General features: G+C 37.1%; 1 long non-coding RNA gene across 2 annotated transcripts in view; it reads left to right on the top strand.

Moving 5' to 3' along the window:
- LOC139358103 (uncharacterized) overlaps positions 1 to 26,831 on the top strand; it is a 37,745-nt gene extending 10,914 nt beyond the window's left edge. For both annotated transcript variants that reach the window (XR_011612430.1, XR_011612429.1), the window contains 3 exons: positions 13,422 to 13,590; positions 25,927 to 25,957; positions 26,680 to 26,831. This is a non-coding gene — a long non-coding RNA (uncharacterized lncRNA). The remainder of the gene's footprint in view (positions 1 to 13,421; positions 13,591 to 25,926; positions 25,958 to 26,679) is intronic.
- The last annotated feature ends 445 nt before the right edge of the window (positions 26,832 to 27,276 follow it).

The raw sequence follows: 27,276 nt of genomic DNA, 5'->3' as shown, positions 1-27,276 counted from the left end.
TTTTAAAAGAATATTGAAGTCATTTTATTATTGTTATTATTCATAATTTCCATTTCTCATTGTTAATTCTGTCTCCTACTAATAAGGACAAATATAATAAAATTTTTACTATGTATTTTTAATTGTTTACATAATCCACTTATATTTTCCTTGCTAATTGATTATATTAAACACACAGTAAGTTTTCATCAAAGTGTTGCATACACATGGTTTTATAAATTAGAGTTCAGAAAGGTTTACAATAAAAATCCTCAGTCCTCTGCCCCACTTCTTCCTTCACAGTCCTGTTAAAAACAGATGTAATCATCTTAAAATATTTCTGTTTTTAGCTCTTCTGGCAGTTATTACTATAATTCTAAATAAGTTGATATTTATTGATCAATTTTAGATGCCACCTATTAGCTTTCTGCTTCAATAAACAAGGATTTAAGTAAACTAACTTTCTCCACTCTTCTCTAAAAATGTTTATATCAGTTTTCCATTCATCTATCCACTCATTCATTTAACAATTATTGTTTTCCTATTCCAGGGAGATTTGCTAGGTGCCTGAATATACCAACTAATAAAAAAGACAAAATCATTCCCATTATTGAGACAAATAAACATGATGATTAAGTAAATTATATTACAGTATGTTAGAAGGGTGATATGTGCTATAGAAAAAAGATAAAGCACTGCATGTGAGATTGGGAAGGTGAGGTGAATGGTGTTAAATTGAGAGGTCTTGAAGGTATGAGCAAGTAGCCATGCAACTATCTGGGAGAAGAGTGCTCTTCCCCAGAGGAACCAACCAATATAAAGGACAAAGTTTGCCACTCATGTTTGATGACCAATAAGAGGCCACAGTAGTGAGAACAGCCAATGAAGGAGCAGATGAGGTTACAGTGGTGAGATGAGAAGGGGACAGCAGCAGACCATGAAGTCATGGCAAGCTCTTGGAAAGCTTTAGGCTTCTACTCTGAGTTGCCTGTGAAATCTTTGCATGGTTTTGAGGGTAGACATGACAGGATCTTTCTTACATCTTGAAAGGATCTCTCTGGCTGCTGAGTTTGAATATTCTGTAAATGGACAAAGCATGAAGTAGAGAGACCAGCTGGGAAGCTATTGCAATAATTTAGGGCAGAGACTACAGTAGCTGGATGAACGTGAAAGCAGTAGAAGCATTGAGGAGTCATTTGCTGAATATATTTTGAAAATAAAGCCAACAGAATTTCCTGATAAATTGGATTTAAGCTGTCAGAAAGAGGAAGGAGCAAATGATATTGCAATAATTTTAGGCTCTGTTTAAATTATTCTTGTAACTTTAAATAATATACTTTTATGAATTGTTGCAATGTAGGAGACATCTGTCATTGCCTCCAAGTAACTTATTGAGTATCTTATTTGGGGAAAAACTCATGTGACTCCTTCCTCTCCAATTTGAGTCAAACTCCAAGTCCTATTTCCCTTTCATCTATAACAGAAGCATGTGACCTAGTTTCTGGCAATCTATGCAAAATTTCATTCATATATGAACATGAGGGAAAAGAAACAGGCTCCTCTGGAAATTCCATTTGTACAGGTGTGTGGATGGTAGTGGGTGGGTGTGAGACTTTTGGTGGTAGCAACAATAGTAGCAGTGGTTTCCCAGTGTTATAGGATCAAGTTCTTGGCACAAAAGTGTAACTGCTTGGGCAGCAGAGGACATTTCTTCTAGTGGTCAGTGGAAAGCACCAAGGGTTTTTATCATCAGACCTGTTCTGCAACATGCTTTTGGGTATTATTCTTAGAATTAGCCTTGAACTTGTTTTTTCATAGCTCTTCTAGAGCTAAATTCTCATTGTTAACTTTCCAATCTAATTCTGGTAGTCTTCTTTCTACTTAATAAAGTCGAAGTCACCTTCCACTGTTTGCAACTAACACCTTTGATGAATGCCAGCAACTAGAGACAGTCTCCATCTTAGTACATTTAGTGCTACTGTAACAAAATACCACAGACTGGGTAATGTATAAAGAAGAGAAATTTATATCTCATGGTTCTGGAGGCTGGGAAGTTCAAGATCAAGACACTAGCAGGTTTGGACCCTGGTTCAAAGATGGCACCTTGTTACCACAACTCTGGAGAGGAGGAGTGTTGAGTTCTCACATGGCAGGAAAGCAGAAGGAGCCAACCCATTCCTGAAAGCCTTTTTAATGGTGGCATTAATCAATTCATAAGGACTTCACCCTCATAATCTAAACCCTTCAGAAGGCTCTACCTCCCAACACAGTTGGACTGGAGATTAACTTTCCAACACATGAATTTTGGAGGACACATTCAAGTCATAGCAGTATCTCTTCATTCTTCATTTTGTCAGATGATGCTGGTGTCCCTGTCTTTCCCATCAGTTTTATTCCCTTCCAACATCAGCAGTCTAAAATTGAAATTTTAGAGAATAAATGGTTGATTCTGTCTTAGCTCAGGCTACTACAACAAAATACTATGAGCTGGGTGGCTTTTAAACAACAGGAATTTATTTCTCACAGTTCTGTAGTCTGGAAGTCTGAGATCCAAGTGCCAGCATGGTTTGGGTCTGGTGAAAACCTTTTTCCAGCTTGTAGATTGCAGACTTTCCTGTGCCCTCAAATGGCAGAAAGCAAAGAGAGTGTATTAGTCCATTTCACACTACACCTGAGACTTGGTAATTTATAAAGAAAAAGACATTTAATGGACTCACAGTTCCACGTGGCTGGAGAGGCCTCACAATCATGGTGGAAGGCAAAAGGCATGTCTTATATGGCGGCAGGCAAGAGAAAATGAGAGCCAAACAAAAAGGGTTTCCCCTTAGAAAACCATCAGCTCTTGTGAGATGTATTCACTACCACAAGAATAGTATGAAGGAAACCACCCCCAGAATTCAATTATTTCCCACTGGGTCCTTCCCACAACATGTAAGAATTAATGAGAGCTACAATTCAAGATGAGATTTGGGTGGGGACACAGTCAAACCATATCAGAGAGGTCTCTGGGTTCTCCTTTATAAGGGCACTAATCCCATTCATGAAAGCTCTACCCCCTCTTGATGTAATCACCTCCCAAAGGCCCCAACTCCTAATACCTTCAAAATAGGGGTTATGATTTCAACACATGACCCAAACATTCAGCCTATAACAATAACACTTATATTTAGTCCTATAATCATAACCAAACCATCTCTGCTTTGTCTATAAATTAATTCTAGAAGTAAAAATAGTCATTTAAATTTAAACTGTGATTTAACCATGTAAATCCCATTTATTTCAAATTCAACTAGTGTAGCATAACTGTATTATATACCTTTTATGTTTATCCTAGAGTGTCTTATTACCTTTGTTTACTTTTTGCACTACCAGCGTTTATTTCATTGTTATGATTAGCCAACACCTTAAGTCTAGGAATATGATCAAATCTCTGGATTCCATATTTTTTCCTAGGAATTTTTCAACGTTTTCTGTCCTCTGGTTCCAATTAGGACTAATTGTTATGTAAGACACAGCTGTTTTTCAGATTTTCCTATATCACTTTTCATTGTTATAATCACTAATTCTTGCATTCCTTGGCTCCACCTTTTTTGTTTAATTCCTTTATTTTTAAGAGTACATACACAAATAATTTCCTAAGAAAGGTAACATGCGACATATTTCTAAATGTTTACATGTCTGAAAAGATGTTTTTATTTTGCCCTTAGAATTGATTTTTTTCTGGATATAGAAACAAAGATGGTAAGTAATTTTCCTTCATAATTGTGAAGGCATTATTCAGTTATCTTTGAGCATCTATTGTCTGACACCTGGTAATTTTTATTCTCTTGAATGTAACTTTTTTTCCTATAATAATGATGTGAAATAGTTTTTTTTTGTTGTTGTTGTTGTTGGTTTGTTTGTTTGTTTTGAGACAGTCGCCCAGGCTGGAGTGCAGTAGGGTGATCTCGGCTCACTGCAAGCTCCGCCTCCCTGGTTCACGTCATTCTTCCGCCTCAGCCTCCGGGGTAGCCGGGACTACTGGTGTCCCCCGCTGGCTAATTTTTTGTTTTTGTATTTTTCGTAGAGACGGGGTTTCACCGTGTTAGCCAGGATGGTCTCTGTTTCCTGATCTCGTGATCCGCCTGCCTCGGCCTCGGAAAGTGCTGGGATTAGAGGCGTGAGCCACCGCACCCGGCCGAAATAGGTATTCTTTTTTTGTTTTTTGTCTCCGTGGTTTTTTGTTTGTTTGTTTTTTTGAGACTGAGTCTCGCTTTGTCGCCCAGGCTGGAGTGCAGTGGCGCGATCTCGGCTCACTGCAAGCTCCTCATCCCGGGTTCACGCCATTTTCCTGCCTCCCCAGTAGCTGGGACTACAGGCTCCCACCACCACTCCCGGCTAATTTTTTGTATTTTTAGTAGAGACGGGGTTTCACGGTGTTAGCCAGGATGGTCTCGATCTCCTGACCTCCTGATCCGCCTACCTCAGCCTACCACACTGCTGGGATTACAGGCGTGAGCCACCGTGCTGGACACAAAATAGGTATTCTTATGTCCCTATTTTATAAATGAGAAGAGTAAAAGCAGGAAAAGGAACTTGACTAAGATTGTACAAACAGAAAAGCAAAAGCAAGAATGCAAACCCAGGCAGGCTGGCTCCAGAGACTTCACTCCTAACCATCACAGTGTGCTGCTTTTCATGTATCATACAGTCTGGAAGTTACTGTTGGTTCAAACCTGCATGAGAACATTGAGAGGAGAGCGAGCAAAGCATGTTTCCAGAACTGCATTGGGAAGAATTCCTGTATTTCTGCAGAGACAGATGTCAGGAGACAAGGCATTGGGCACAGGGTGGAATGGTTTAAAAAGCATAGGACGTATTTTGAACAGCATCGTAAGGCCAAATGCAAGCCACTGAATGGTTTTAAGCAGGAGACTTAATGTGGTATGATTGGTAAATAATAGTAATAATACCTCATATCATAATTATCCTTGACCTCTGAGTTGCCAGGTCTAGCAGATACTTTTCTGTCCTGTTTACTCAACCTATTAGCAGCACGTCCTCTTTCTTAAAACGCTGTCATTTCTTGGCTTCTACAATACCTCATTCTCCTGGTTTTTCTCCTACTTCCCTGATAATTCCTGCTTAGTTTACTGGCTCCTCCTCCATTACTCAGTCTTTAAATGTAGCCGTTTCTTAGACTCATTCCTGTGTCCATTTCTCTACCTATATTATCTCCTTTTTCCACTTTTATGCTAGAAATATCATCCTGCTGAATCTCATTTATTTCATTATCCTAAACTCCTTCGCTAAGCTCCAGATTTATTTATACAAGTGCCTACTTGCAACTTTCTACTTTAATGTATTGGAGGCATCTCAAAATTAACATACCCAAAATGAAATTTCTGATTGCTTTGTTAAACTGATTTCTTTTCCCACCGTCCATAATTCTCTATTATTCTCTTTTCTTCACTTTCTACATCTAATCCATCAGCAAGTCTTGACAATTAAACCTACAAGATATTTCTAGAATTCATCCAGCTCTCATCACTGCTATTACCTCAGCCCTAGCCTCCATCACTTCTCCTTGGCACCACCACTAAAGCCTCCTCATTAGTCTCTCTGGTTCCACTTGTGCTCCCCTACAATCTATTTTCCACACAACTGTCAGGGAAAACTTGAAAGTGAGTCTTTGTATGTGACTTCCTTACCCCCCAAACTGTTTAATGGCTTTCCTTTTCATTTGGAATAAAATTTAAACTCCTTTCCAGGGACCACTAGGTCTTTGAGGTCATACAGCTAATACTTAAAAGAGCTAAATTTCATGTTTTAAAAAGATGACTTTGGCTAATTAGAAAAAAAAAATAGATTGAAAGTAGCCAAGAGTGGATACAAGGATACCAGTAAGGAAGACTTAGCAACAATCCAGGCTACATGTGATGATGGCCTGAACTAGAGCCTTTAGAGCATCAACAGTGAGAATGGAGAGAAAAAATGGACAGATTGAAGTATAGTTTTTTAATGATATAAATGTAACATCCTGAAAAAAACACAATAAAAGATTAAAGAAAATTGTAGAACAGTGACCTGACACATTGTTGTTCTGAGTTTGAGGTACCTGTGAGCTCTCCAAGTTGCTATCAAGTAACCAGTTTAATATACAGTCTGAATAATGTCAAAAGACAAAATGACAACAAATTTAGCTTAAAGATCTAATTGACTTTTATTCGTGATTCTTCTGATGAGCTGAGCAGAGGCGATTGGGCTTTACTGTAGGGAAAAGAAAGAGAGATCAGACTGTTACTGTGTCTATGTAGAAAAGGAAGACATAAGAAACTCCATTTTGACCTGTACCCTGAACAACTGCTTTGCCCTGAGATGCTGTTAATCTGTAACTTTGCTCCAGCCTTGAGCTCACAGAAACATGTGTTGTATAGAATCAAGGTTTAAGGGATCTAGGGCTGTGCAAGATGTGCCTTGTTAACAAAATGTTTACAGGCATTATGCTTGGTAAAAGTCATCACCATTTTCCAGTCTCAATAAACCAGGGGCACAATGCAGTGCGGAAAGCCTCAGGGACCCTCTGCCCTGGAAAGCCGAGTATTGTCCAAGGTTTCTCCCTATGTGATAGTCTGAAATATGGCCTCGTGGGATGGGAAAGACCTGACCGTCCCCCAGTCCGACACCCGTGAAGGGTCTGTGCTGAGGAGGATTAGTAAAAGAGGAAGGCCTCTTGCAGTTGAGATAGAGGAAGGCCACTGTCTCCTGCCTGCCCCTGGGAACTGAATGTTTTGGTATAAAACCCAGTTGTACATTTGTTCAATTCTGAGATAGAAGAAAAGCCGCCCTGTGGCCTGAGGCAAGACATGTTGGCAGCAATGCCACTCTGTTACTCCTTACTCCACTGAGTAACACTGAGATGTTTGGGTGGAGAAAAGCATAAATCTGGCCTGCATACCTTCCCTTGAACTTAATTGTGACACAGATTCCTTTGCTCACATGTTTTCTTGCTGACCTTCTCCCCACTATCACCCTGCTCTCCTGCCGCATTCCTCTTTCTGAGATAGTTAAAATAGTAATTAATAAATACTGAGGGAACTCGGAGACCGGTGCCAGTGCAGGTCCTCCATATGCTGAGCGCCGGTCCCCTGGGCCCACTTTTCTTTCTCTTTACTTTATCTCTGTGTCTTATTTCTTTTCTCAGTCTCTCATCCCGCCTGACGAGAAATACCCACAGGTGTGGAGGGGCTGGCCCCCTTCACTTTATAGGCAGAAAAGAGCTGAAAAAGCAGAAATGGAACAAAACGCAGACTGGCCAGTTCAAAGTTACTTTCCTTTTAAAAATTAAAGCAGAGGGGACTTCCTTATCATGCCAGCTGAAACTGATCTGTTAGGAGACTTGGCCGTTATCTCTCTCCTGATTTCTTAGAAGGTCAGATAACTTAGTTTCACCTTGGGACCTGGAATTTCAGAATTAGTGATTCCATTTTGCCATTTTGGTTTGACCAGTTGGGCCTAGTGCAGAAGCTCAGTCCCAACCAATGACCTCCTATAAATTTCATTTGACAACATAGAGGTGATACTGATTTTAAAACATAGGTGTAAAGATGGTAAATAAAGCCAGGAGAGTGGATAACATTGCTGAGGGAAAGAGAAGCAGGAATAAGACAATGCCATTGAAGAATGCCAACATTTTAGAGCAAGCTTTATTTTTCTGATTCACTTTAATATTTTTCCATGTATCCAGAATATCCTAATTGTTATAATCTTTGCTAGTTTAAAAGGGAAAGAAAAGATCATGATTGTTTTCGTTCATAGTTCTTTGCTTGTAAAATTGTATACTTGTTTATCAATAATTAATATACATTTTCACCATAAAATCATCTGTTCCAGTCCTGCTTTTTAAATTGTTCTATAAGATTTTTATGAGCTAAGAGGAAAATATGCATAAGTACCCTGATAAAGATAAATTCAACCTCAGATAAATAATGTTTTCATTTACAGTTACCAATCTAAAAGGTAACATATTCTACTGACGAGACAAGTAAGTATGATGAATGTGAAATGTAAAATTACACATTTCCAAAGGACAGTGGAACTATTTCTAAAACTTCCTGATCATGTCTATTAATGGAAAAAGGCAGCTGTACTTTTGTGAAATGAGGAAATTTGACTAAATAAGCAATCTAAGAATGCTTGTAACTCTGAAATCTTGTGATCCCATTCACAACATAATGTGATCACATCACCACATAGAATCATACACTTTATAATAAGAAATGACCTTGAAGATACTGTATCCATTCATTATATTTCAAATACATATCTTACAGTGTTTAGTTTTTTGTAGATCAGGAATAATTGTATTTGGTATTGTGTAATGAAATACTTCATATTGCCTAACAAATAATGGTCACCCAATTAAATATTAAATAAACTCTCCCCCAACATAATTTATTTTTTGAATAAGGAAAAAAACAGAACTAGAAAATAAACTACTTTTACAAGATCATTCAGATAACTGAAGGACTTGTAAGTCATAAATATGACCGCTAGTTCAATCTGAAAATATGGGAGTCGTTTTGAGGAAAACATTCAGCCACAGTGACCTTCCAAGAGTAGTTACACAATACTGTGAAATAGCACGATAATATATATATTTTTTCTTTTTTTGTCCTTTTTTGTGTGGTAATTTTCTCCCCCATTTAACCACACACTATCTTTGCCTCAGGGTAGATTAAAGGTGAAAATAAATAAACCTCAATATTCAATCTTTCCATTAAAAATATGTCTCTGAAGTCTTTATCAGGAACAATAAATGGAAAGTCCAGGTTTTTCAATTCAAGAGCAAGGTAATTTAGGCCATAGAGTGAATCAAATCTTGAAGGGGGAGTTACACACTGCCCCACAAGAAGAGAGAAACATCCTTCCTGGGTTGGAAATGGGAGCCTGAAGATAAAGTGGAGATAGAGGGGGAAAAAAGGGAGCTAGAGGGAAGAGGATGGCAGGTAGAGTGTTCGTGAGGATCAGGGATTCTGAACTGCCTTCTGCCTCACTGTTGAAAATGCTGAGAGTGGATACTATTAGAGACCACTGGATAGATTTTGTGTCTTAGAGCACAGGGGCGTGTTCTTACCTCCTGTCTGGAGCCCTGGGAAGACGACCTCAAAGTGTTTTGTGCTAGCATGAGACAGACCAGTAAAGTATGAACAGAACTATGGCAGGCCTGGGAGGAGAGAAGGTGTTGAGACTGCCATGCTTCCCACACCTGCTACAAGTCACCCTACCCCAACTCTAACACTTGGGGAATTAGAAAGTGAAGAGAAGATCAGTGGAAAAAGAAGCCTAGCATCTGGAAAAAGGGGTAGGGTTGTCATGTAAAATACAGGATGACTAGTTAAATATGAATTTTAGTTAAAGAGCAATTTTTAAAATATGAGTATTGTATAAGACATACTTATATTAAAATATTTTTTGTTGTTTATTTGAAATTCAATTTTTTTTTTTTTTGAGACAGAGTCTCACTCTGTCATCCAGGCTGGACAGTGTGTGATCTTGGCTCACTGCAATCTCTGCCTCCTGGGTTCAAGCAATTCTCGTGCCTCAGTCTCCCAAGTAGCTGGGATTACAAATGTGCACCACCACGCCTGGCTAATCTTTGTATTTTTAGTGGAGACAGCATTGCACCATGTTGGCCAGGCTGGTCTTGAACTCCTTGCCTCAAATGATCCTCCCTCCTTGGCCTCCCAAAGTACTAGGATTACAGATGTGAGCCACCACGTTTGGCCTGAAATTCAAATTTAATTGGGCATTTATTTTTTAATTTGCTAAATCTGGCAACTGGAATGTAAAACTGTTCACTGGGATGAGATATTGTTATCACTCTTTTCAGAGCTAGGAGATACCTGAACACTGGTGTTTGGAAAAAATTACTATGTTTATACTAGATTAAGCAACAGATCATGTTTTGAATTAAAATTATTGCTCACCAGTAAATTTATTATTTACCTTCTCTGTGTTTTAAAGTTCTAATTTCTATAATTATGTTTCTGTCCCTAGTGACATTAAGAGTCCATGTTTTATAAAATGACAAGAGTGATATTGGGATATAAGTTCATATTCAGCACTAGAAAAAAAAAGAGAACTACTTAACTTCACCGATTGACCTTTCTATATTATAAAACATAAAATCGTCTTAAGAATGTTTTATGAGGCTTGGACTCCTAACTGGGCTAGTTACTAATTACCAGAAAATGCCTGACCTAGGGGTCACTGTTATTATTGAAAGCAGCTCAAAATTCATAACAAAAATATTACATAATCAGTGTTTTATGTGTTGAAATGTGAAACGTTGAATGGTCATTTGCCAGCAGATTCTGTGCTGCTTATAGTTCTCATCATTTTTTTTTGTAAGTAGTTTAAAGTGTAACCAATTAGAAAGCTTACTAGAGTAACCAATTGGAAAGCAAGTTTTAATTCTCAACATTCCATTAGGTTTATAATATACAATAAACCTCAGGGCTACCACTTTTCACTAGGCCTGCAAATTAGCTTGTCTACATCCAGGTTGGAATCCCGGCCAAGAATTGTGTGCTAAAAAAAGTTAAAATGGGCTCTATTTAATCCATAATTTCTATAGTCCAGATCACACCACTGTTATGAGTAAAGAATGAGAAAAGGTTTTTTGTTTTTTGTTTTGTTTTGTTTTTGTTTTTTGTTTTTTTTTAAGCAATGACCAGTCCCATGCCTTACACTATAAGGAATTTGACAGTGACAAGTGAGCTCTGATGTCTCTGTAATTTCTTTGGTTGAGTGCCGGCATCCAAAGTCTCTGGTATTTAAAGCTCATCCTGCTTGAGCCTCCTGCATTTTGTACTCTCAGTGAAGATTTGCAAAAAACTTTTACTCAGAACTACTTGAATACAGGGCATAATTTATTATTTGGAGAGTTCAGTTTATTCTCAAAACGATATTTAGGTGATGGAAATATTCACCTTTCTACATTTTCTTGAATCTACTCTACCACTCATTATAAGACACCAGGATTTTTAGACAGCATTTGGTGACAAAACAAGACAATATTAATTGTATATAAAATATATACTGTATTTAATATGTAATTAATGAACACTATTAAATGCATATACTAATTATACATTTATTCTAATTTCATCAAGTTAAGTTTATCCATTCAGCTTGTATTAATTAGGTTCTTACTTTGCTGAATACTGTTTTAAGTGCTGTTTCAACAAAATAGATAAGGCGCTTACGTTCTAGTAAATAGATGTATCTTAGATGTGCCTTAGATGTGTTTTAGAATTGAAGAAATACAGTAACTAAAGTGAATTGTTTCGAATTAATGGCCTTAATAAGGCCTTAGTGAAAATGAAGATACTTGGGAAAATATTTTAAAAATGTTGATGCCCATTTGTAAATAAACAGGCATTTGGCATCTATCATTGGCACTGAATTTACATGCTAGATATACTTTCTGCTGGCTAATATGTATGGCTCCCTATAAAGCCATCATTTTCATCATTTTAGTAACATTTTTATGTAGGAGTTATTTGTTTGTTTGCTACTCAAAGCAACTCACTCTCCTATTTTAAGAAATCTAGACTGAGCCATAGACATACAGTTTTGGAGGGCAATCCTCCAAAAATTAAAGATTTTTGCAGAGAAAATTTTCCAGAGAAAATTAAAGATGAAACATTAGTCCCTAGTCTAAAATTACGAAATAACTTCATTGCTTTTCTAGGAATTATCTCAGGTAGCAACATAGAGAAAGGGAAGTATACACGAATAGTTTGTGATTTTTTACTCAGTCCCTTAAATATTATTACCACCTCTTCTGTTAACTTCTATTTGCTTGCCAGGTTCCTCATTTTAAAAGGTTTTCAAGTCACGGATTTTGTAAGAAATAAAGAATAGTCATTGCCAGCACTATCCTTTCTTCTAAAATTAGTATTTCTAATCACATTAGACATGTTTTCAGTATCTAGAGAGGATGCCTACTCCCTACAGCTATCATGAACCATTAACTTTAATTAAAATTTACAAGTCTAATGTTGTTACATCTGCTAAAAGCATTAACTTCCATGTTAATTATGAAAATGTTAATGTTGCATTAAAATAATGTTCCCTTTTGACAGTTCATCTATAGTTTAATTATTTATTTTGTTGGGGAATAAGTTCTAAAAATTGAGAAGAGAAAAGACTGTGAAGTCAAATTAGAAAAATGAGATAGAGTAACAAAACTTCTAAGGAGTAAACCTTGTGATTCAGATAAAGGTGGCTGAAGCATACTTGTTTTCTTTATTCTGTATTTAAAGGAAATGTGTTCTCTTGTCTTGCATCTGAAATATTTTTTAGAAGAGTTCTTCCCTTTTTTCTTCTTGCAGCTAGTTTATAGTCATGCATGATATCAACACTCCCAAGTGTTTCCAAGGCTACACAATCCTTTATTCATATAAATCATCTAAAAAGAAAACTTCAGTTTCAAAAAGACAGCCTCATATACTTTCTATTTAAATATTGATTTATTCTTTAAAACAGATTTATTTCAATAACTTATCCAGTATACCTTTGAGCAAATAAAAATAACTCAAGGAAATTCTCAATGATCCACATGGCAAAACTGAGCTACCCAGTAGGAATATTAGTAGAGAGTCTCACACGTCACTGAAAGGCATTAATTATTCTTTAATAATATTAATAGCATTTTCTTGTCACAGGCATACTTACTAGACAAATCCTTTTTAAATACATAAGTCTATGTACATAAGCTAATTTTCAAATGGAATACATCCTTCTAAAACAGGAATATATTTGGAGTTGAGAAAAATGTTGATCCAGTTTATAGGTCACCGACACCTTGCCTGTGTTTTTATCAGTCTGTCCCCAGTGCCTATAACTGTGCCTGCTGTAGAGTGTAGGCACTCAATAAATAGTTGATATTTGATTTAATGCCACTTTAAATTTCTTTTTTAAAAATAAAGTATTATTTTATACTGTTTTCTTTGAAGAGATTTTCTGTATGACTATATAATTTGTATAGGTAAATATGTAACTCTGCACTTGGTCATTTCAAAATTATGAGCAGTCAATTGTACAGAGGCACATATTATTTTTAAATAACTTATATATACATCAAATGAACCTGATTATTTGGAGGAAAATCCTCAGAATAAAATTTTTTCTATATGAGAGTAGTACGTTAATTTTTAAAGAACAAGCACTTAATGAATGAGGAATTCCATTTTTTTTCTTGAATTGCTGAACAATGAACACTTAGTTTCTGTAGGTCCTCCCATCCTTAGAATGTTGTGAGGACTAGCAGGACTCTATCTAGTTCTTCAAATTTTCACTTCACCGTATCTGAGAGACACATAGTTAGACTACAAGGCAGTTGTTAAAAAGACTATGACTCTTGTATTTCTTTCCCTATGTTTATACATTTACAGTTATGATTCACAAGTGTTTCACATACATTATCATTGATTGTACCAAGTCTTCTTCTTCAAAAAAAAAAACTCCGAAGCAACTTACTGAAAACACATATAAAAATTTAAAGCATCTGGACCAACAGAGGGGAAACATGAGGTGGTTAATGCCGAAAAGAGAAGAATCCAGGTAAGTAAGCTACAGGATTCTTGCTGAGTTGGAATTTGGCCTTAAACTTTCAATGACAGGAAGAGAAAGTGAATAGATTTTCCCCGCATCAACAAAGCTGTTTCTAACCTCCACTTTTAGCTTCAGGAGAAGTAAGTTATGTGTGGCTTTTTATGAAGGGACCTTGAGAAATGAGATAATAGTAGTCTATCACACATGGTTAAGATAATGAAATGAAATGTTTTTCCTTCATTGTTATTATTTTTAAATGAAATCTTGTGACACAAATCAATATATAAAGCAGGTAAGAGTGGTGCTGCTCTCATTGAACTAAGGTCCTAGGGACAATCTCACCTGCTAAACTTCCCCATCCCTTACCCACGAGGCTCTTGGGGCATTGTGAGGCAGCAGTACCCTCCTACCCTCTGCCAGCAAAGAGCTCTGACTCAGCCTGGCTATCTCTTCCACCATGAACTACATTTGTAGTCAGATAAGCTTCTTACCTTCTCTAAGTTCCAGTTTTCACATTGTAAAATAAGAATAAGCCTAGGATCTATCTCCTTGAGTAGCTATGAGTATTAAAAACATAAAATGTAAAAATGTTTAGCATAATAGTAAAATTAAGTATAATAACAATTATTATTATAGAAGTAAGGGTATGGGTTTTGGAGTCATAGAGACCTGGGTTTGAAACTTTTTCTGCCCCCTACTAACTCTGTGACCCTGAGAAAATTTTCTGAGGTCTCTGAGCCTCAGTTTTCTTAACTGTAAATCAAGGGTAATGATATCTACCTTATAGAATGGTAGTAAGATTACATGAGATTATACATAGCAAGTACTTAGCAGAGTAAAAAAATGAAATAAAATAATATTTGTTTTACTGTTATTATACTATTAGTATTTTTTATAGAACTATTACTAACCTTATAGTAATGTTTTCTGTGTTATCCAAGTAAGGAAAAACATTCAGAAAAAATAAGAGACTATGATCTTCTTGAGTGCAAGAAGTGCCCCTTGGTTAGTCTGTATTTGTTGTGCCTAGGATAGTGCCTGCTAAAAAGTAGATATTCCATAGAAAATTAGTTGAATTTAGTGACTTGCCCACGGTGTCAGCTAGTATGTGGTTTGTCTGCTTGTTTGTTTTGAGATGGAGTCTTGCTCTGTCACCCATGCTGGAGTGGGGTGGCGTGATCTCGGCTCACTGCAACCTCCGCCTCCTGAGTTCAAGCGATTCTCCTGCCTCAGCCTCCCGAGTACCTGGGACTACAGGTGCCCACCATCATTGGCCTGGCTAGTTTTTGTATTTTTAGTAGAGCTGGGGTTTCACCATATTGACCAGGCTGGTCTCAAAGTCCTGACCTCAAATAATCCACCCACCTCAACCTTCCAAAGTACCGGGATTATAGGGGTGAGCCACCGTGCCTAGCCTAGTATGTGGTTTAATCAACACTCAAATGGAAATGGAAAACAGGTGACATTACTTAGGAACAGAATGTAGAAGAGAAGAAAGAATGTGTAGAACAGAGACCTGAGACAGTCTAACATGTAAAGTTAGGTAGAATAGGAGGGGCCAGGAAAGGTGGGGGATAGGGTGGTGGAAGCCAAGAAAGAGACATTAACAAGGTAAGAGTGATGAACTGTATGAATGCTGCTGGAAGATCCAGTAGAATGGGGGCTAGATTTGGTCATATGATGTGATTGATGACTGTAGTAAAGGCCATGCCCGAGCAGTTGTTGAGGCAAAAACAAAGTTGGCATGAATTAAAGAGAAAGTGGGAGGTGAGAAAAGAAGGCTAGATGATACTTTTTTCACAAGAAATTAGGCTCCGGAGACAGAGGTAAGAGTAAGGGAGTCAGGTTTTTGGCTTTTGTCTTGTTATGACATGAAAGGAGTCTGAAAATAATTACGCTGAAATTGTGGAAGAGCAGACCATCAATAGGGCATAGGTATGGGAAGGCAAGAGGGCCAGAGACTCAGAGTACAAGTGGAAGACCAGATATCTCCTCCTTGAAATCTGTACAGCACAGCACACACATGGTAAGCCCTCAATAACTGTTTGTTAAATATGTGAGGAAATGAAAGAAGCTTGAATGCTAATGCAGATGTTTTTGCAAACTTGATGATGAGCGGTTTAGGTCATTTTTTTATCCAAGAGTTTCTATTCTATAAGAGGTCAAAGTCAGAGTTTGCTGTTAAAAGGAAAGGAGAGGCTGGGGTTGGAGGTTTGAAGACTGGAAGAGAGCATTCATTGGAGAGTAGATCTTGGGTTGGGATATTGCCAGATAGAAGCAAAGAAAGCACAAAGGGTCAAGGAAATTGAACATTTTGGCAAGAAAAACATAAAGATTACAATGAGTACTTGCTTATTGAGTTATTGTGAGGATTAAATGATTTAATGTAGTAAAGGACTTAGAACAGTGCCTGCCATATAGTAAATGTTCAGGAAAAGATTATTATTATGATTAACTTTAAGATCTAAGCTTAAAAAAAAAGGGAAGTGAAATCAGGAGAGAACACATCAAGAAAAAAAATGCAAAGGGAGAGGCTGCATTACATAAAAGCAATTGTAATGGGAATAATTGAGAAAATAATTCAGAAAGATAGGAGATTCTGATTAAAGGCTGTGATTTCTAAGTTATTCAGTTAAACCGTGGAGTTGTTTTTGAGGATAAATAACTAGGTTTGTCACAGTAAATCTCATTTTACTTTACCTAAGAATTACCTGGGAAGGTTGTTAGAATTCAGATTCCCAGGACCTTTAACACAAAAAGGGATTCAATAGCACTGGACAATTGGCCTTGAAATCTGCATTTTTCCATGCCCCCTAGACAAGCCAGATGCAGCCAGTCCCTGGACCATACTTTGAAAACTCTGAGCTACATTCTAACTCTGGGCTGGCTGATGTGGAGTGGAAGAGCTGGTAATTGGAGATGAGGAGACCAAGGAGGTCTGGGTGTGGAGTGACTCATTCAAATGGTTGCTGAGGTCACTCAGGATGGAGACCAGACAGGGTGGAGAAGAGGTCCAAGGGCCAGAGGGCAAAGTCACTGATGAATGGGGGAGGGTACTGTGAGGAGTGAGGAATAAAAGGCTCTTCATGACAGAGAGGGGCTGGAGTGAGCAGAGGAGATATAACCTGATGGCAGGTCTCACCAGAACACAAGTGTTTCAAAAGACTAGAAAGTAAAGGTCTGGTATTGTCTATGAAAAGCAAGTTAGTCACTGGGAGAATATAGGAGGAAATATTCATTGTAGTAAAAAATCAAGAGCTTCCACTGGCCACGTGCTCTAGGGAGAAATTTATTTTGGTTTAAGTATAGGATGTGTGCTGTGAAAAAATTCAGGATATGGAAGGGTGATTAGATGGCGGAGGAAGTTGCAGAGGGTACATTGAAAAGTGAGGAGGGACAATCTGGATTAGAGAAAAGCATAAAGCATTACAAGATTGAGAACTGGAAAGAATAAAGTTGGCCAGAGGGGTTGACATTTTGGGTAAAGATGAAAGAAATAGTATGTGAGGCATAGAGTAATATAGTCCTGACTAACTCAAGCAAACATGTTTCCTCCTCACTAAGTACCTTAGTGGCCGGAGGAGATCTTTTAAAAAGAGAAGATGGTCAACAGTTTTTAAAATATCTTTTCTTACATTTCTGTCTCATACATTATGACACAATTTTCCCAAACTTTCTCATCTACCTTAGTGACTCCGTATATTTTTTCATGGTAGTCCTAGGATAAGAAAAACTACTCAGCAGTTCTGTTCATTAAGTACATAGGCCCAAACAATTTACAAAGTAGTTATGTCCTAAAAATTTACTAGCTGTTTAAAAAATAATATATGTAAATTGAAAAAAGCAATATTCTTACTGCATTTTAAATCATATTTACTAATGGAATGTGCATGGCTATTGGGCACTGAGCAACTTCTAGAATCCTGGATTTATGCTGGATACAATCATCCTCATTTCCTATTCCATACTGATTTTCACATAGTACTTTTTTTTTTAAACCATAGGAACCACCCAAAACCAAGGTTTGCAGAGATATAAAGTCATCAAAAGAAATGTAGCTAGATCTGTTACTGAAACCATTAATGTCCCTGAGCTATGACAGCCTGTAATAGAACTCACAGTGTCTAACAGATGTCTTTGTGTTTGGAAACTTTTAAATATTCTACCACACAAGTGTGAGTTTGATTCAATTTGGTGCACAGTTTGGGAATTGTGTGTACTATACTAAAGAATTTGGATATTACTTATATTTTAGGGAGCCATTAAAAGGTTTTAAAGGAAGTATACCTAGCATAATCTTGGAAATACCAGTATGGGGAAGTTATTGGAGGAGAGTAAAAAAAGGCAAGGAGATAAGTTAGTAGCTCATGACGACAGTTCAGGAAATATAATAAAGGCCAAAAGGAAGGTCCTGGAGGTGGTTATGGAGAGAAGGAGGATGGGGGTATGGAGGGAAAGGGCCAGGGGTGGTTTTGTAACTTAGCTAGAAATTGACAGTCTTCCCATTGAGAAGTGTTTTGTCTGCTCTCCTTGAATCTGGTTTCTGTGACTGCTTGAACAACAGAATATAGTGGAAGCGACAGTGTGCCAGTTTCTGGGACCAGAACAGTACCTACCATATAGTAAATGGCTTCTACTTCCTGTCCTGTGGGATGCTTGTTCTTGGAATTCACTTCCTGCCTCATGGGTGCTCATTCCTCTGTCTGTGAGGAAACCCAACTGGCAGAGAAGTCCAGATGGAGAAGAATGTAGATCTCTGGGCCACAACCCAGGCTGAGCTCAGCCATAGCCAACACCCATTTGCCAACCATTTGGGTGAGCCATCTTGAAAATGTACCTTCCAGCCTGATGTTGCATGGGACAATGAGCTATCCTCTCCTTTGCCCTGCTTGATTTACAGATTCATGAGCAAAATAAATCACTTTTGCTTTAAGCCATGAAGTTATGACATGGCCTCAATAATGGCTTATAACCTCCACAGATAAATGACACAAAAGCTAAATTTATTTAAGATATGACAGGTGCCACTGTTCAAAGTGCTTTCTGTGAATTGTCTCATTTAGTCTTCTCAACAAGTATTATTAACACCTGTTGAAGTTATGAGAAAACTAAACTAGAGCATTTTCCCCAAGACATATAACTACTTGGTGATGAATTTGATACAGAGAAAAAGATGAGGGAGAGAAAGAAGTTGATGGTTACTGAGTTGTAAATTTGTGGTGGTAGTGGAGCCATTGCCTGACATAATAAATACAGGAACATAGAAAAAGATAGGAAATATGAGAAAGAGGTTTGGGGGGAAGATGTTAATGTAGCTTTGAACATTTATGCCTAACAGCATTGGCTGTATGAATCTATAGTTCAGAGGATTTAGAGCTATAGATATAAACTTGGAAACTATTAGAGTGTAAATGATAATTTAAACTTTGACAGTTGATGCAATCACACAAGATAAGAATGTATATTTAGAGAATAAGAATAAAATGAAACTCTGGTTAGGATAAGACAAGGTTTGAGGAATGAAACAAGAAAATGCAGAAAAGCAGGAAGAAAACCAATAAATAATAAAATGAAGACATTCAAGGAGTAAGATAATTTCAAACAAGGAGTGATTAGCCAATATTTTTAAATTCTACAAAAAGCCAAGTGAAATAATGTCTGGCAAACAGGAGGTGAATTTAGCAACAGAACTTTTAGTGGGGTGGTGAGACTGGAGGACAGTTTACAGTGGATTGAGAAATGAATGAGAACTGAGAAACTGGAAACTGTGAGGAGCATCACATTAAGATTTTTTTTTGTTTGAAAATGACAGGAAAAGTAATACAACTAAAATGACTTATGCAAAAAGCTATCTATTGGCTCATGTAACTAAAATACCCAAGAGTATTTCTGGCTTTAATCACTGCTAGACTCAGCAGCACCAGTGACGTCACCAGGATCCAGTTTCTCTCCATTGCTCTGCTAGTCCTTCTTTGCTCCCTTTTCAGCTGGGCCCTCCCCTTTGTGTTGGCAGACAGCCTGTTGCAGCTCCAGCACTATGTATTTCCATTTTCCAAAGCCTTGGAAAGGAAAATCCACACTTTCTTCATTGCTTCTCATCCTTTTGGCTAAGATCAAGTGAAAATAGACTTTCTTTATACCTCAAAAAAAAAAATTCCTAAATTTGAGTCTGATTGGATCTAATGGATCTGACTTGGGTCACTTGTTCTTCCTTGAATCAATCATTGTTGCCTAGGTAAATCGTGTATTGGTTAGATGAGGTTTACATCACAAGGAGGCAGGAGGGAATGGTTCCTCTGAGAGAATCAGGTACTGATTTACAAAAAAAAAAAAAAAAAAAAAAAAGAAAAAGAAAGAAAGCTAGCAGCAAAAACAGCCGTCATTATGGTTATTATGAATTATCATCTTAGGAAGCTTGGCTGCAGAAGCAAGAAGAAAGAGAGAACCATAGTTAGAGTGAAATTTAACTAGCGCAGGAATGAAGGAGAGTTTTAAGGAAATGACAGCTGAAATAGGGAAGGTTAAGATGTCGGAGGGAGAGGGAATGGATAAAAAAACTACTGAGAGAGGAAGGAGTTGACTGCATCAAGAGAACAGCTGGCAGCATTAGCTTTGAGCAGGAGTAGAGATACCTCTTCCTTTGAGACCAGATGAGGAGAGGTAAGGCTGGGTACGGATATAAAGTAGTTTTTAGATGAAGGAGCAGGAAGTTCAGGAACGTTATGACTGCTGTTTTATCTATGATTTAGGAAGGAAGGCCATGTGCAAAGATTGAGAAAGAGGAGTTAGCTGAAGAAGGAGGTACAATGGTTTCTCAGGAGAATAAGAGAGTTTGGACGTGCAAGGCAAAATATTGGTTAACACTAGATTTTAAAGAAATTCCCAATTTAATAATTTTATCTTTTAATATTAATACCATTAGAAATTTCAGTGAATAAAACAGAACATAGATATCAGCTCATAGAGTGGAAATTTGAAATTATACTAAAATTGAAGATTTTTCATTCACTTATCGTCTAGCATGGGGATTATTTTAGCAAGAAATCTTTGTTGGGAAAATTTATTAATAAGTTCATTTGGGGCTCTGAGACCTCTAGAATCCTACCTGTGAGAGCTGATCTATAGAAGACAAGGAGAGTATTATTTTGTTTCTTTATTTCCCCTAGCTTTATTGAGCATTGTATAACATGATGTTTTGATTATATGCATACATTGTGAAATGATTACCGAAATCAAGCTAATTAGCATATTCATTACTCCACATAATTATCTTTTTCGATGTTTGAGAACACTTAAAGATCTCTCTTAGCAATTTTTGAGTATAAAATACATTGGTATTAACGATAGTCACCATGCAGTACCATAGATCTCCAGAATTTGATCCTGCTAACTGAAACCTTTGTAACTGTCAAGCAACATCTGATTTCCCACCTCACTCCCCCTAGTCCCTGGCAACCACCATTCTTCTCTCCCCTTCTCCAAGTTCAATTTTTTCAGATTCTACGTAGGAGTAAGATTATGCAATATCTGTCTTTCTGTGCCTGGCTTATTTTGCTTAGCAAAATGCCTTTCTTCTAGGTTTATCCATGTTCTCACAAACAACAGAGTTTTCTTCTTTTGAAAACTGAATCTGTATATATATATACACACATACACATATATATCTGAGTATATATGTGTATATATCTCTCTGAATATGTATATATGTGTGTATATATATCTGTGTATATGTATGTGTGTATATATATATATATATATATATATATATAAACACACACACAAACACAAAGAAATATTCATACTGATTTCATTTCTTTTGAATATATACCCAGTAGTGAGATTGCTGGATCATATGATAGTTTTATTTTTAATTTTTTTAAAGACCCTCCATACTATTTTCTATAATGGCTATGTTAATTTATATTCTCACCAACAATGTACAAGAGTTCCCTTTTCTCTACATTCTTGCCAATACTTGCTATTTTTCATCTTTTTGATAGCAGCTATTCTATCAGTTGTAAAGTGATATCTCATTGTGGTTTAATTTGCATTTGCCTGACTAGTGATGTTGATCATTTTTTCATATGCCTGTTGACCCATTTGTATGTCTTCTTTTGAAAAATATCTATTTAGGTCCTTTGCTCATTTTTCAATTGGATTATTTGTTTTCTTGCTATTGAGTTGTTTTTGTTCCTTACATATTTTAGATATTAACCCCTTATCAGATGTACGGCTTGCAACTATTTTCTCCCATTCCCTACGTTGTCTCTTCACTGTGTTGATTGTATCCTTTGCTGTGCAGAAGCTTTTCAGTTTGATGCAATCCAACTAGTCTATTTTTACTTTTTTATTTTTTGAAGAATAAGGTAGAAAATGAGAGATAGAGAAGGAATGCCAAGAAGACAGCAAACTAAGGAAAGACTGCATTTTTTAATGATCTTCAAATCTTTAGTAAAATGTCTAAACTTTTGAAGCGATTGGTAAAAGCAGTTTTTGTTTTATTTTGTTTTAATACCTACTAGCTGAGGACTGTGTTTCTATCTGGGTTGATGCAAGTATAATCCAAGCAATGCTATGAACATAAAAGCATGGAGGCTGGAGATACCTGGGGACCCCATCACTAAGAATAAAAGGAAAGGCTCAGGATTTGCACTGCAGGCTAAACTTAACTTTTCCTGGAGGGTGTATTCACCAGTGAAAATATGTATTTTTCTGTTCATCCTCTTATATTTATTAAAATAATATCAGATAAAGGAGTCACGAGTAAAACAAAATAAAATATGAAATAGATATTATTTTCATAGCATATAGCCATTTAGTTCATAAAAGTTATTATTTGGCACTTTGGGAGGCCAAGGCAGGCGGATCACGAGGTCAGGAGATGGAGACCATCCTGGCTAACACGGTGAAACCCCGTCTCTACTAAAAATACAAAAAATTAGCTGGGCGTGGTGGCGGGCACCTGTAGTCCCAGCTACTCGGGAGGCTGAGGCAGGAGAATGGCGTGAACCCAGGAAATGGAGTTTGCAGTGAGCTGAGATTGTGCCACTGCACTCCAGCCTGGGCAGCAGAGCAAGACTCCATCTCAAAAAAAAAAAAGAAAAAAAAAAAACCACGACATTCTTTTCTTACAAATTAATTTTTATAAAAAGATTAATGCTTTATCCATATTTTCTTCATTCAACACATATAGTATTTACTGAGCTCTACAGTGTGCCAGCCACTTTCTGAGCCAAGATTTGATACTTCATCAAATCCAGTGACTACAAAGAACCAGTGGGCACTGATGTAAAAATACCAGTATATCTGTTTTGCAGTCTATTAGCATTTGCCCAGTCAAAAAAAAAAAGTCCCCTCGTTATGCTTGACTTGAGCACCAAGTTTTACAAATCACCTCTGATAGATGGTGTAGTGGCCACAACCTACCATCCCAGTAAATTCCTCCCTTTGAGATATGACCTTGTCATTTCTCTTATCTAAAGGTGGAGTCTATTGCTCTACCACTTTGAACCTGGGCTCTAACTGTAACTTATTACAGCCATTAGGATGTGGCAGAAACGATGCTCTGAATTTTGAAGGCTGAACGTCAAAAGGCCTTACAGTCTCCATCTTGAGCTTCTTGGACTGCTCCCTTAGATGGCCACGGCATGGAATATTCCAGAACAAGAGACTAGTTGGAGAAAAGGGGCCAGTTTTCCCAGCAGAGTCCAGTGAATGGATGGAGTAGAATAAATAAACCTAGGGAAACTAGCAAAGGAACTGCTCAGCTAACCCAAAGAACTGTGAGAAATAATTACTACTATTTAAAGTCATATGTTTGGGGGTGTTTGTATGTAGCAATAGATAACTGATAAGGGAACCCTAAGGAGATGTTTGGGTGTGTCTGGAGCTGCCAATCATTGCTCAGTCTAAAGGAATTTTTGAATACTTGAAAAATCATAAATAATACAATGACATTTTTAGATCCCTTTCTCATATCATTGAGACCTTTAGATTTATTAGCCTTTTCTGAAAGTCACTTCCAAAGATACAATCAAATATTTTGCTTTTGGAAACATTTCAATTATGCACCATTTTTTCCAAATGGGAAAAATATGTATGACTTAGGATTGTGCTTTTTGGCAATGAAAAGGCTATTGGGAAATGCACATGTTTTCTGAAGGGCCAAGGAAAGAATTTAGCCAATCACTACATTGTGTGTGTGTGTGTGTGTGTGTGTGTGTGTGTGTGTGTGTGTGTATTCAACCTTTTCCCTCCTTCCAGGGGGAAGGGTGCAAATTTTCTTTTACATAAATTTGAGCTCACTTAAGAATAATTTTACTTTATATATCTTTAATGCAGAATAATGTTTAAGCAAAGAATTTTCAAGGAGAGAATAATGGCAAGTTTTAGGGAGATTTTTTTTCTAACAGCATAGCAGAAGGCAGCCTTGCTCCTGGGCTTTGTTAAGTTACATAGATTTAATTGCCTAGAGCAGGTCTTCTAGAGTCAAGTTTACTAAAATGTGGGCCTTTGGGAGCATATTTTCTGGAAATACATGCTTTTCAAATATCTCATTTTAAAATTTAGTTGTATCTGGACTCTGCAGTATATGAATATTTTAAGAATTAAACTATTGATCTGAAAAGAAGTTGGTATCAAATATCCTATTCCTGAAAGTCACCCAAGTTAAGGTAATTTTTTGCACATTTAAATGTTACTACCATTCCTAACTCACTTTACCCCCACCCCCTGAGCCTTTTAGCTCTTAAAGCTGTCTGGAAACCAAACCATACTTTAAAAATTACTTTTATGGGGGAAAAATGAAAACACATTTTACTGTTTTTTAATTGGGAGATGGTGCACCTTCTCATGGCTCTTGCAGTTTCTGAGAGACCAGAAGTGGACTACACTACTTCTGCTTGGTCTCTTATCTACAAGAAAATACAACAGTCAGAAAACCTTTTACTTTCTAACCTCAGAATTACTTTCCAACATTACCAAGACACCTATACTAATGGCAAGTTCAATTTAACTTTGTTCTAGTCAATGGCCCCTGCTTTGTGTGTGTGTGTGTGTGTGTGTGTGTGTGACCCGCAAGAGTTTCTGTATCTTTATTTTAGCTCTTTAAGAGCATGCCTAGACCTTTTTCTGTCATCAGGCTATGGGGTAGGAGTAGGGGTGGTGGATACTTGTCAGAATAAATTACAATTTTTGGCAAGCAGCTGTGTCTCTTACCCACTCAGGAACTAGAATATTGCCTTGTAAAACGGTGCAGCCCTTCTATTATTACTTAATTATAAGGCCAAAATAAGGACACTGTTTTATAGGCTCTTTTAAGGTATATACATAGGATTTTCATCTTGGAAAATATCAAAAGAGATTAAATATTTGTCTAGCTGCCGGTGGACTGGTTCTGATGACACCAGCTCAGCAGTGCTGTATTTGGTCAGAAACTTAGATCTCAAGGTCCCAGGAGAAGTTATGCTGCACGTTTTCTTTGCCTACTTTTTCCTCCTCATAAAAAAAAGGTTAATACACCTCAGACCTGCACCAGGAAATCACAGTTCCCATTCGTATGACACAACTCCATCAGGGTCCCAAGAGAGGGGTTCAGAGTGATTAATCCCTGATATTGGCTCTTCAGCTCTGCAAAGCACTTCAGGTTGAAAGCAAGGTCTTCACAGCCCCTCCAAGTCTTTCTCATGTGATACACATATAGTCTCCATCTCACTTGGTTCCAGTGTTATCTCAAACCCCTGACACCCACCCTAGCCTCTTAACTAAATTGCGCTGGAAAAAGGATCAGGTGCTATAATCATGAAAAAATGGTTGCCATTGGGAAAGGACTTGGGATGGCTGACACATTTATGTAAGTCAATATTTGGTCACTCCACCTTAAATCTCAATAATTAATTTCTTCAGGGTTAATAAACCTCTGGGAGAACTGACTGATAGTACCAAAACCTAGGTGTGATGGACATAAACCAGAAAATACACTTGATATTTTACAATGATAGATGTTGGTTGGCATGCTACTTGGTGTTCAGCACATTATTTTTCCACCAAAACATGTTTATTGAAGAGATACAATATCTAGGTGGTTTGGTAGAGGTATACCCATAACAGTAGGCCTCTTTAAACACATCAGTGGCTCCGTTTCCCAGGCCATCATGTGTCTTCTAATTAGTCCTGGCAAGTTGCTGACCAGGTTTGTATCTAAACTGCCTTACCAGTTTTAGGATCAAACCAAAACCAAATTTATTTCAATATACAGTGTCCAAGAAAATGTGCTACAGATGTTAATAAAATTTATTTCACTTCTATTTGCACTGGATCACAAACTATTTGGATTTTGGAGGACAGTGTGAACTTAAAATGAAATCTAAACCTTCAGGTGAGAATTGTATGTTTAATTTTATAATTAATTTTTTGTTTTTTTAATTTTATAATTAATCTTGCTTTAGCAGATTACTGGAGAAATATATTAAAAATTAGCAAATACATGAAACAACACAAAATATATAAATATAATTTATTAATTACATATTTTGTGGAAAATATGGGCTAAACAAATTATATACATTGTTTATATATGTTGCTTTAGTTAATCCTTACAGAATTAACCCCAGTTTACAGCTAAAAGAACAAAGGCTCAGCCACTTAAGTGACCTATCTCTGCTCAGAGCTATTAAGTGGTAGAGCCAGAGTTCAAGCTCACATCTCCCACCACGTTTTCAAGTGTCTATGTTGAACATGACACAATTATTATTTCCTGTCTTTCTGAAATTTGGTTTCTAAATCGTCAAAGACATGGCCACCATCTTGATAATCCATGATCTGCATGCAGGAATGACACAGAGTCAGTGGTTCTTGGAGGTAGAGGGAACCACATGCCTCATTTTCTATGGTATTCCATCAAGGTCTTTGGTTGAATTAGATGTGACTGTTGTACCAGTTCAGAAATAATGAGCCAGGTGTTGATGATAATAATAAAAATAAATACATATGGAAAGATTACTTTGTGCCAGGTACTACGCCATGCTAAGTACTTTTTTAGCATAATCTTTGAATCATCATAAGAATCCTTTCCAATGAAATTTACTATTCATTTTATAGGAAAAACTTGGAATCACACAGGCACAGCTATTTGTCCATGAGTCCAGACAGGGGAAACTGGTGTTAGATGGATCAGAATCTACAAATGTAATCTGCCTGACTGAGATTCTTAGGGTTCTTGAATCTTGGGTTCCATTCGGTGAACTTTCGAGTATTAACTGCTATGATAAGGGCATGGGAAGGTTAACCTTAACAGAACAGAATAGTTCTGTGACCCAGACCTACCAACAGACATTGTCACTTTCAATAATAATAATAACAGACAAAAACAATCAGCTGATTCACTGGAGGTCAAACACAAATAAAAGAAATAGAAGGACATGCAGGATGTGTGAGTGTTTTATTGCTGCTGCAGCAAACTACCACAAATTTTATGCCTTAAATCAACACAAATTTATCATTTTACAGTTATGAAGGTCAAAAGTAATAAATGGGTTTCACTGAACTAAAACAAAGTTTGTGCAATCCTTCTAAAGGCTCCAGGGAAGATTCTGTTTCCTGGCCTTTTCCACCTTCTAAGAAGCTGCTTGCATTCCTTAGCTCCTGGGCCCCTTCCTCCATCTTCAAAGCCATCAGTAACCAGTCACGTCTTTCTCG

Source organism: Macaca nemestrina, chromosome 1 (genome assembly GCF_043159975.1).
Source record: "Macaca nemestrina isolate mMacNem1 chromosome 1, mMacNem.hap1, whole genome shotgun sequence".
NCBI lineage: Eukaryota > Metazoa > Chordata > Mammalia > Primates > Cercopithecidae > Macaca > Macaca nemestrina.
Note: the sequence above shows the minus strand (reverse complement) of the source record. Positions and strands in the feature narration are given on the sequence as shown.